Source organism: Myotis lucifugus, unplaced genomic scaffold (genome assembly GCF_000147115.1).
Source record: "Myotis lucifugus unplaced genomic scaffold, Myoluc2.0 scaffold_421, whole genome shotgun sequence".
NCBI classification, from domain to species: Eukaryota; Metazoa; Chordata; class Mammalia; order Chiroptera; family Vespertilionidae; genus Myotis; species Myotis lucifugus.
This window is the reverse complement of record NW_005871469.1, coordinates 730,509-739,774: the sequence shown is the minus strand read 5'-3', so window position 1 is coordinate 739,774 and position 9,266 is coordinate 730,509. Positions and strand designations below refer to the sequence as shown.

Sequence of the window (9,266 nt, the reverse complement as noted above, 5' to 3'; positions counted from 1 at the left end):
TATATATATTTTAACTTCTAGAGGAATTTAACAGAGAGATCAACAATAATACAGTCATAGTAGGGGACTTTAACACCCCTCTGACTGCACGGGATAGATCTTCCAGACAAAAACTTAACAAGGAAACAGAAACTCTAAAGGACACACTGCATCAGATGGATTTAATTGACATTCAGTATAGAACATTTCACCCCAAGGCAGCAGAATATGGATCAAGTGCACATGGATCATTCACAAAGATAGACCACATGTTAGGACACAAAACAAATTTCTACAAGTTCAAGGAGATTGATAGCATAGCAAGCACATTCTCAGATCACAGTGGAATGAAATTAGAAATCAACTACAGTAAAAACATTCAAACACATGAAGGCTAAATAGCATGTTATTAAACAATAAATGGGTTACCAACAAGATCAAGAAAGAAATAAAAAATTTCCTGGAAATAAATGAAAATGAACACACAACAACCCAAAATCTCTGGAACATAGCAAAGGCAGTCGTGAGAGGGAAGCTCATAACACTACAGGCATACCTCAAAAAAAAAAAAAAACAACACAAAAACATCAGCAATAAACTATTTAAGGCTACAACTTAAAGAACTATAAAGAGAACAACAAGAAACGCCTAGAGCAGTGTTTGGCAAACCGTGGCTCCCAAGTCACATGCGACTCTTTGGCCCCTTGAGTGTGGCTCTTCCACAAAATATGGGCTCTTCCACAAAATACTGACTTCTATGCATGGGCCACAAAGTTTCAGTTGCACTGTACGTGCGCGCCTGCACGTGGTATTTTGTGGAAGAGCCACACTTAAGGGACCAAAGAGCTGCATGTGGCTCATGAGCCACGGTTTGCTGACCATGGTCCTAGAGTAAGTAGAAGGAAGGAAATAATAAACATTAGAGCAGAAATAAATAACATAGAGATTAAAAAAATAATACAAAAAAATCAATGAAACCAAGAGCTGGTTCTTTGAAAGGATAAACAAAATTAATAAACCATTAGCCAAACTCATCAAGAAACAAAGTGAGAGGACCCAAATAAATAAAATCAGAAACAAAAATGGAGAGAAACCACCATCACCACAGAAATACAAAGGATTGTAAGAAAATACTGCCCTGACCAGTTCTAACTCTCTATCCCTCTCCCTTCCTCTCTGTAAAAAATCAATAAAATATATTTTTTTTAAAAAAGAAAATACTATGAACAACTATATGCCAATAAGCTGGACCATGTGGAGGAAATTGTCAAATTCCTAGAAAAATACAATCTCCCAAAACTGAATCAGAAGGAATCAGACAACCTGAATGGGCCAATAACAACTAATGAAATAGAAGCAGTAATAAATAAATTTTTAAAAAACCATTCCACCAAAAACGGTTTGGCTCAGTGGATAGAGCGTCGGCCTGCAGACTGAAAGGTCCCAGGTTCAATTCTGGTGAAGGGCATGTACCTGGGTTGCTGGCACATCCCCAGTGGGAGATGTGCAAGAGGCAGCTGATCGATGTTTCTCTCTCATCAATGTTTCTAACTCTCTATCTCTCTCCCTTCCTCTCTGTAAAAAAATCAATAAAATATATTTTAAAAAATAAAATAAAATAAAAATAAATTTAAAAAAGCATTCCCAGCAAACAAAAGTCCAGGTCCAGACGGCTTCACAAGGAAGTTGTACCAAACATTCAAAGAAGAACTAACACCTATACTCCTCAAACTATTTCAGAAACTCCAAGAGAAAGAAACACTTCCAAACTCTTTTTATGAGGCCAGCATTATCCTAATTCCAAAACCAGATAAAGACACTACAAAGAAAAGAGAATTACAGGCCAATATCCCTATGGTGAACATAGATGCTAAAATCCTCAACAAAATATTAGCAAATTGCATCCAGCAATATATTAAAAAGATCATACACCGTGATCAAGTGGGATTTATTCCAGGGATGCAAGGCTGGTACAATATTCGCAGGACGATAAACATGATACAACACATAAACAAATTGAAAGGCAAAAATCACATGATTCTATCAATAGAGGCAGAAAAAGCATTCGACAAAATCCAACACCCATTTTTGATAAAAATTCTCAGCAAAGTGGGACTTGAGGGAGCATATCTCAACATGATAAATGCCATATATGACGACCTATAGCCAACATCATACTCAATGGGCAAAAACTAAAACCATTTCCCCTAAGAACAAGAACAAGATAGGGATGCCCACTTTCACCACTCCTGTTCGACACAGTACTGGAAGTGCTAGCCATAGCGATTAGACAAGAAAAAATAAAAGGCATCCAAATAGGAAAAGAAGACGTAAAATTGTCATTATTCACAGATGACATGATATAGTACATAGAAAAGCCCAAAGACTCCATCAAAATACTGCTAGACTTAATAAATGAATTCAGCAATATAGCCAGATACAAAATTAACACAGCGAAATCTATGGCTTTTTAAAAAATATATTTTATTGATTTTTTTTAAAAAAAAGAGAGGAAGGGACAGGGATAGAGAGTTAGAAACATCGATGATAGAGAAGCATCAATCAGCTACCTCCTGCACGCTCCCCACTTGGGATGTGCCTGCAACCAAGGTACATGCCCTTGACCAGAATCAAACCTGGGACCCTTCAGTCCCCAAATCGACGCTCCATCCAGTGAGCCAAACTAGCTAGGGCTCTATGGCTTTTTTATACACTAATAATGAACTCACAGAAAGAGAAACTAAAAAAACAATCCCATTTACCATTGCAACAAAAAATTAAGGTGCCTAGGAATAAATTTAACCAAGGAGGTAAAGGACCTGTACTCAGAAAATTACAGAACGCTGAAAAAAGAGATAGAGGAAAACATAAACAAATAAGAATATTCTGTGTTCATGGATTGGTAGAATCAACATCATTAAAATGTCCATTCTACCCAAAGCAGTTTATAGATTCAATGCAATCCCCATTAAGATACCAACGGAATATTTCACAGACCTAAAACAAATTTTCCAAAAATTCATATGAAATTAAAAAAAGACCCCAAAAAGCTGCAGTGACCCTGAGAAAGAACAATGTTGGAGGGATCACAATATCAGATACCAAGCTGTATTACAAAGCCACTGTCCTCAAAACTGCCTGGTACTGGCACAAGAACAGACATATAGACCAATGGAACAGAACAGAGAACCCAGAAGTTGACCCAAGCCATTTTGTTCAATTAATATTTGACAAAGGAGGCAAGAGCATACAATGGAGCCAAGATAGTCTCTTCAATAAATGGTGTTGGGAAAATTGGACATATACATGCAAAAAAATGAAACTAGACCACCATACACAAAAATAAACTCAAAATGGATAAAGGAATTAAACATAAGATGGGAAACCATAAAATATTAAAGAATTCATAGGCAGCAAAATATCAGACATATGTCATGGCAATATCTTTACTGATACAGCTCCTAAGGCAATGGAAACTAAGGAGAAAATAAACAAATGGGACTACATCAAAATAAAAGGCTTCTGCACAGCAAAAGAAACCATCAACAAAACAACCAGAAAGCCCACTGCATGGGAGAACATATTTGCCAATGCTATCTCCAATAAGGGTTTAATCTCCAAAGTTTACAGGGAACTCATACAACTTAACAAAAGGAAGATACATGATCCAATCAAAAAATGGGCACAGGACCTAAATAGACACTTCTCGAAAGAGGACATACAGATGGCCAAGAAACATGTAAAAACATGCTCAAAGTCACTAATCATCCGAGAGATGCAAATCAAAACAACAATGAGGTACCATCTCACACCTGTCAGAATGGCTATCATCAACAAATCAACAAATGGCAAGTGCTGGCGATGATGCGGAGAAAAAGGAATCCTCTTGCACTGCTGGTGGGAATGCTGACTGGTGCAGCCACTGTGGAAGACAGTATGGAGTTTCCTCAAAAAATTAAAGATGAAGCTCCCATTTGACCTAGTAATCCCACTTCTAGGAATATATCCCAAGAAATCAGAAACACCGATCAGAAAGGATATATGCACCCCTATGGTCATAGCAGCATAATTTATAATAGCTAAGATTTGGAAACAGCCTAAGTGCCCATCAGCAGATGAGTGAATTAGAAAACTGTGGTACATCTACACAAGGGAATACTACACTGCTGTAAAAAAAGAAGAAGAAGAAGAAGAAGAAGAAGAAGAAGAAGAAGAAGAAGAAGAAGAAGAAGGACCTCTTACCATTTGAAGCAGCATGGATGGACCTGGAGAGTATTATGCTAAATGAAACAAGCATGTCAGAGAAAGATAAATATCACATGATCCCACTCATTTGTGGAATATAATGAACAACATAAACTGATGACCCAGAATAGACCCAGAGGAAAAATAAATTAGAATATAATAGTAGTAATCTTATTATTTGCAGATTTTTAATATTTCCTACAAATTTTGTGATATTATACTATGTTAGTACAGTTTTGGCAATATTATTATATTTAAAATCTTTTTTTTCTTGACCTAGCCAGTTTGGCTAGGTGGATAGAGCATCGGCCTGTGGACTGAAAGGTCCCGGGTTCAATTCAGGTCAAGGGCACATGCCCAGGTTGCAGGCTCGATCCCTGGTGGGGGGCGTGTGGTGATTCTCTCTCATCATTGATGTTTCTATCTCTCTCTCCCTCTCCCTTCCTCTCTGAAATCAATAAAAATATATTTTTTAAAAAATATTTTTCTTCTTGAAATATTAATTTTTATTGCATGTAATATTATATTTAAAATTGTTTTTCTTGAAATATTAATGTTTATTGCATGTAACATTATTATACTTAAAATCCTTTTTCTTGCCCTAGCAGGTTTGGCTCAGTGGATAGAGTGTCAGCCTGCGGACTAAAGGGTCCCAGGTTCGATTCTGGCCAAGGGCACATGCCTGGATTGTGGGCTTGATCCCCCTCAATAGGAGGTGTGCAGGAGGCAGCCAATCAATGATTCTCATCATTGATGTTTCTATCTCTCTATCCCTCTCCCTTCCTCTCTGAAATCAATAAAAATATATGTTTCATAAAAATCGTTTTTCTTGAAATAAAATTTTTCAAAAGCAATTTCAGTTGCTACCCCCTCAAATGATAGGTCCACCCCCACTCAGGGTCCTCATCTTCATCCTTAAGCCCCTCTCCCCACAGCCCTCTTCCATGGCACCAGTTGATCCACTTAATCCCAAATCTATCCAACATCCCACACCCCTCCCAGGCTTTACAGTTCAGCATAGAAGCTCATCCCTCCATGCCTTTACCTGCTGCCCATCTCACGTTTCAACTACCCATCTCTGGGGCAGATCCTCTAGGATTCAACCCAATGTTCACTAGCTCTCATGAGCAAAAAGCAAGACAGCCCATATGGTAGAAGCTATTCCTCATCTTCTGAGTCCTGCTTTTGCCCTCTGTTTCAGATAGGCACATCGAATTTGTGAATAAACAAAGAAAGCACATACTTGAGAACACAAATACCAGCCCAGAGGTGGAAACCCAGGGGAACACTGGGGAGTGAGCCTGCAGTGAGGCCGTGGGGCAGCTGACAGCAGCCAGGATCCTTACTGCACCGGAGAGTGAGGGTCGATGGCTTTTTAAGGGATCGTTACAATAAACAGGCTGTCAGGCTGTGCGATCCTGTTCCTCAAAGTGAAGTGAAAGTGTACATGGAATTACAACAGTGCTGGCGGTTAGTGCTGCTTCAGTGCTGTCCTTCCCGGCCTCTCAACTTCAGCAGGCTTCCGCTTGTGGGGACGAAGGATAGCACTTGGGGACCCTTATTTAACCCACTATTAAAACAACTTCCAAATGGTCAATCTTTCTGTATAAGCAATGCTGGTCCTGTAGTTGAACTGCTATATGCTCTCCCGGCATTGTTTGCATTGGGGGTTCTCATTGCCTCTCACTCCCTCCGGCACTTGCAATGTTAGTCGTCATGGCGCCCGGACCCACTTGACGGAAATGACCTAGTACCTTCTTCACGGAAGTGTGGATCGCAAGTGGTTCTCATTGGCCAAGGCTTCCTTAAGGCGGGAGGAGCAATAGACTCTCCTACAGTTCAATCATATTTGGGATTGAATCCGCAAGGACAAGGCCATGGACCGTCTACTGGAATTTGTGGCTATTGCCCTCCTTAGTCTCATAGAGGAAACTGTGGCTACTACTCTCGCCAGGTGCATAGAAGCTGTGGCTACTACTCTCCTTGGGCCCATAGAGGGAACTGTGGCTACTATTCTCACCAGGTGCATAGAAGCTGTGGCTACTATTCTCACCAGGTGCATAGAAGCTGTGGCTACGACTCTCACCAGGCGCATAAAGGAAACTGTGGCTACTGCTCTTGCCAGGCGATTAGAAGCTGTAGCTACTACTCTCGCCAGGCGCATAGAAGCTGTGGCTACTACTCTCTCCGGGCGCATAGAGGTAACTAGGGCTACTACTCTCGCCAGGCGCATAGAAGCTGTGGCTACTACTTTCTCCAGGCGCATAGAAGCTGTGGCTACTACTCTCTCCAGGCGCATAGAAGAAACTGTGGCTACTACTACTTCTGCTGCTCTCTCTAGGCACATATGGACTTTGGTAAGAGCTGAATTAATAGCAAGAGGAACTGAGCAAGCCGTGAGCATCTTAGACCCATGGGCACCAGGTGTAATTGAGATTATTCTGAGATTTGTGCTTGGCAAGAGAATTTCAGCTGTATTTAGCCTGTAGATCGTGAAATTTTTAGAAGACATCATATTTCTTTAGAAGATAATACTTTGCCAACTAGAAAAAGTAATTGTGCCTTAATTTCTGTTTATGAATCCTGCTTGTGTCTACACAATCCTTGTGAATTCTTAAAAGTTAAGCTGACATTTTTTATGAGCTTTTGTGGGACATTAACAGAAGAGACTGCTGCTTCATTACTAAATATAATTCCCATACATTACACGAATCATCTTAGAAAGACAAACAGATTCCTATCTTGGCTGCCTGGACCAATTCCTCAACTGCAGTTACAAAAACAACTGGTGTGAAATTTTCATTCTGGACTGTTTTCATCTTCATATTAACTCCACCTTAAGGCTGAGAGGATAAAGGATTGCCCAACAAGAATGTGGTCTCCGGGCTGGTTCTGTGGTGACTTCCTTCTCATTTTGAGGTGAGTCTCTGGCCTGGGCTCTGAGCTGGGGAAGGGTCCCCATCTAGAGGGAAACCATGAGGAGCCAGGAGGACATCTCCATGGGGCAGGGGGGTTTAGGGCAGCGGTTCTCAACCTGTGGGTCGCGACCCCTTTGGGGGGTCAAATGACCCTTTCACAGGGATCGCCTAAGACCATCGGAAAACACATATATAATTACATATTGTTTACAGAAGCAAAATTACAGTTATGAAGTAGCAACGAAAATAATTATATGGGTGAGGGCCACCACAACATGAGGAACTGTATTAAAGGGTCGTGGCATTAGGAAGGTTGAGAACCACTGGTTTAGGGGATGGGGAGGTTTTAGAGCTGAAATTCTGGAGTGGATTACTGAAGAACAGGAGAGGGCGCTGTAAGTACAGCTAACAGGGGCTGATCGAGGGCATTTCCGGATTTGAGGGGAAGATTCAACAAAATGGCAGCCAAAGGAAATCGATGCAGTGAATCAGCCCCAGCGAGCAGCCCTTTGGGGCAGGAAGTCTTCAAGGCCTTGCTGGTTCTCAGTGGTTAGGGCCTCTGCACCGAAGGGTCGTGGGTTTGATTCCCAGTCAAGGGTTTACTCCCGCTCCTGGTTAGGTATGTGAGGGAGGCAACCAGTCAATGTGTCTCTCTCACATCAATGTTTCTCCCTATCTCTCTCTCTCTCTCTCTCTCTCTCTCCCAACCTCCTTCCTTTCCATTGTCTCAGAAAAAGTAATGGAAGAAATATCCTCAGGAGAGAATTAACCAAAAAAGGGGGGGCAGGGGACAAATTATGGTAGAGATAGAGGGAAGAGGAAGCTCCATGCTGCAGAGGATCCCTCAGACGTTTAAAGACAGACCTTGGTTGGGGAAGGGTGTGAATGTGAACAAGCCCCTATGCCATCTAAAGGAGCCTGTTAGTCCTACAGTTTAAACAGCATGGGATATGGTTGAGGCCTCTGTTTGTATTAAGAAATAAAAGTGTGGACAAGTAGTCCAACCCCGGTAAGATAATTCCTCAGCTCGAGAGTTACCACCCTTCTCCAGAGTAGTGGCCCTTTCTTCATCCTCTTCCCTCCTTTTTTCTTGTCCTCTCCCCCTCTTTTCTATATTCCTCTAGCCCAGAGGTGGGCAAAATTTTTGACTCAAGGGCCACAATGGGTTCTTAAACTTGACCGGAGGGCCGGAACAAAAGCATGGATGGAGTGTTTCTGTGAACTAATATAAATTCAAAGTAAACATCATTACATAAAAGGGTACGGTCTTTTTTTTTTTTTTTTTTTTAGTTTTATTCATTTCAAACGGGCCGGATCTGGCCCGCGGGCCGTAGTTTGCCCACGGCTGCTCTAGGCTCTGCCCATCTTGGGCCTCCACACCACCCCCTTCCCACCTCTCCATTTTCTAGATTTTTCTGGGCTCCCCACACTCCATGTCTCCCTGGTCCTCTATCCCCTCCACCACACCCCTCCTTCTGAATGTTTTCTACATTCTTCTGCCTTCAGAACACTCCAAGGTCTTCCCACCCTCCATCCCTCACCCTGCCCCCTTACCTCTTCCAGGCTCCTTTTCAGCCTCCATACGGGCCTCAGTTAGTTTCACTTACAGATCTTGGCATCTTGCTAACTTGAAAGCAGGGCTGAAGGACATCTTGAAGCTTGGAGGTTCACATTAGCTTTCCTATACACAACTGGAGATGCCACAACTACCCAACCTGTACCTGGCTTTGAGATCAACTGCGCACCTCTCAGTCTTGTGGCAGCTGGACATGGAAACCCTTCTCTGGCTCTGGAAACTGTGTGGGACGTTTCTTGTGCTCACCCCAACCGTATTGGCTGCCCTTCCCCCAAGGGCAACGCACTTCTGTACAACAACCTTGTTTCCGCACAACTCCCTTCCTGTTTTGAAATGACCAACACCCTCAGCTCAGAACTTCCCTCTCCACAGAGTCCTAATGTCATTTCCCATTCCTGCTCACTCTGGATTTCTAGCCCCAGCTGCAATTGAATCTCCCTCTTCACCTTATTCCCTGTCCCTTGTCCCCTGTCGGCCTGTCCAATGAGCCTTACTCCTCAACCTGTGCCCCTGAAATTTGTGCCTGTGTCCCTGAAATTTGGTCCTGT

At 42.1% G+C, this 9,266-nt stretch overlaps 1 long non-coding RNA gene across 2 annotated transcripts in view; it reads right to left on the bottom strand.

Moving 5' to 3' along the window:
• LOC106699503 overlaps positions 1–8,994 on the bottom strand; it is a 38,553-nt gene extending 29,559 nt beyond the window's left edge. For both annotated transcript variants that reach the window (XR_001351101.2, XR_002826220.1), the window contains exon 1: positions 8,697–8,994. This is a non-coding gene — a long non-coding RNA (uncharacterized LOC106699503). The remainder of the gene's footprint in view (positions 1–8,696) is intronic.
• Positions 8,995–9,266: the final 272 nt, after the last annotated feature.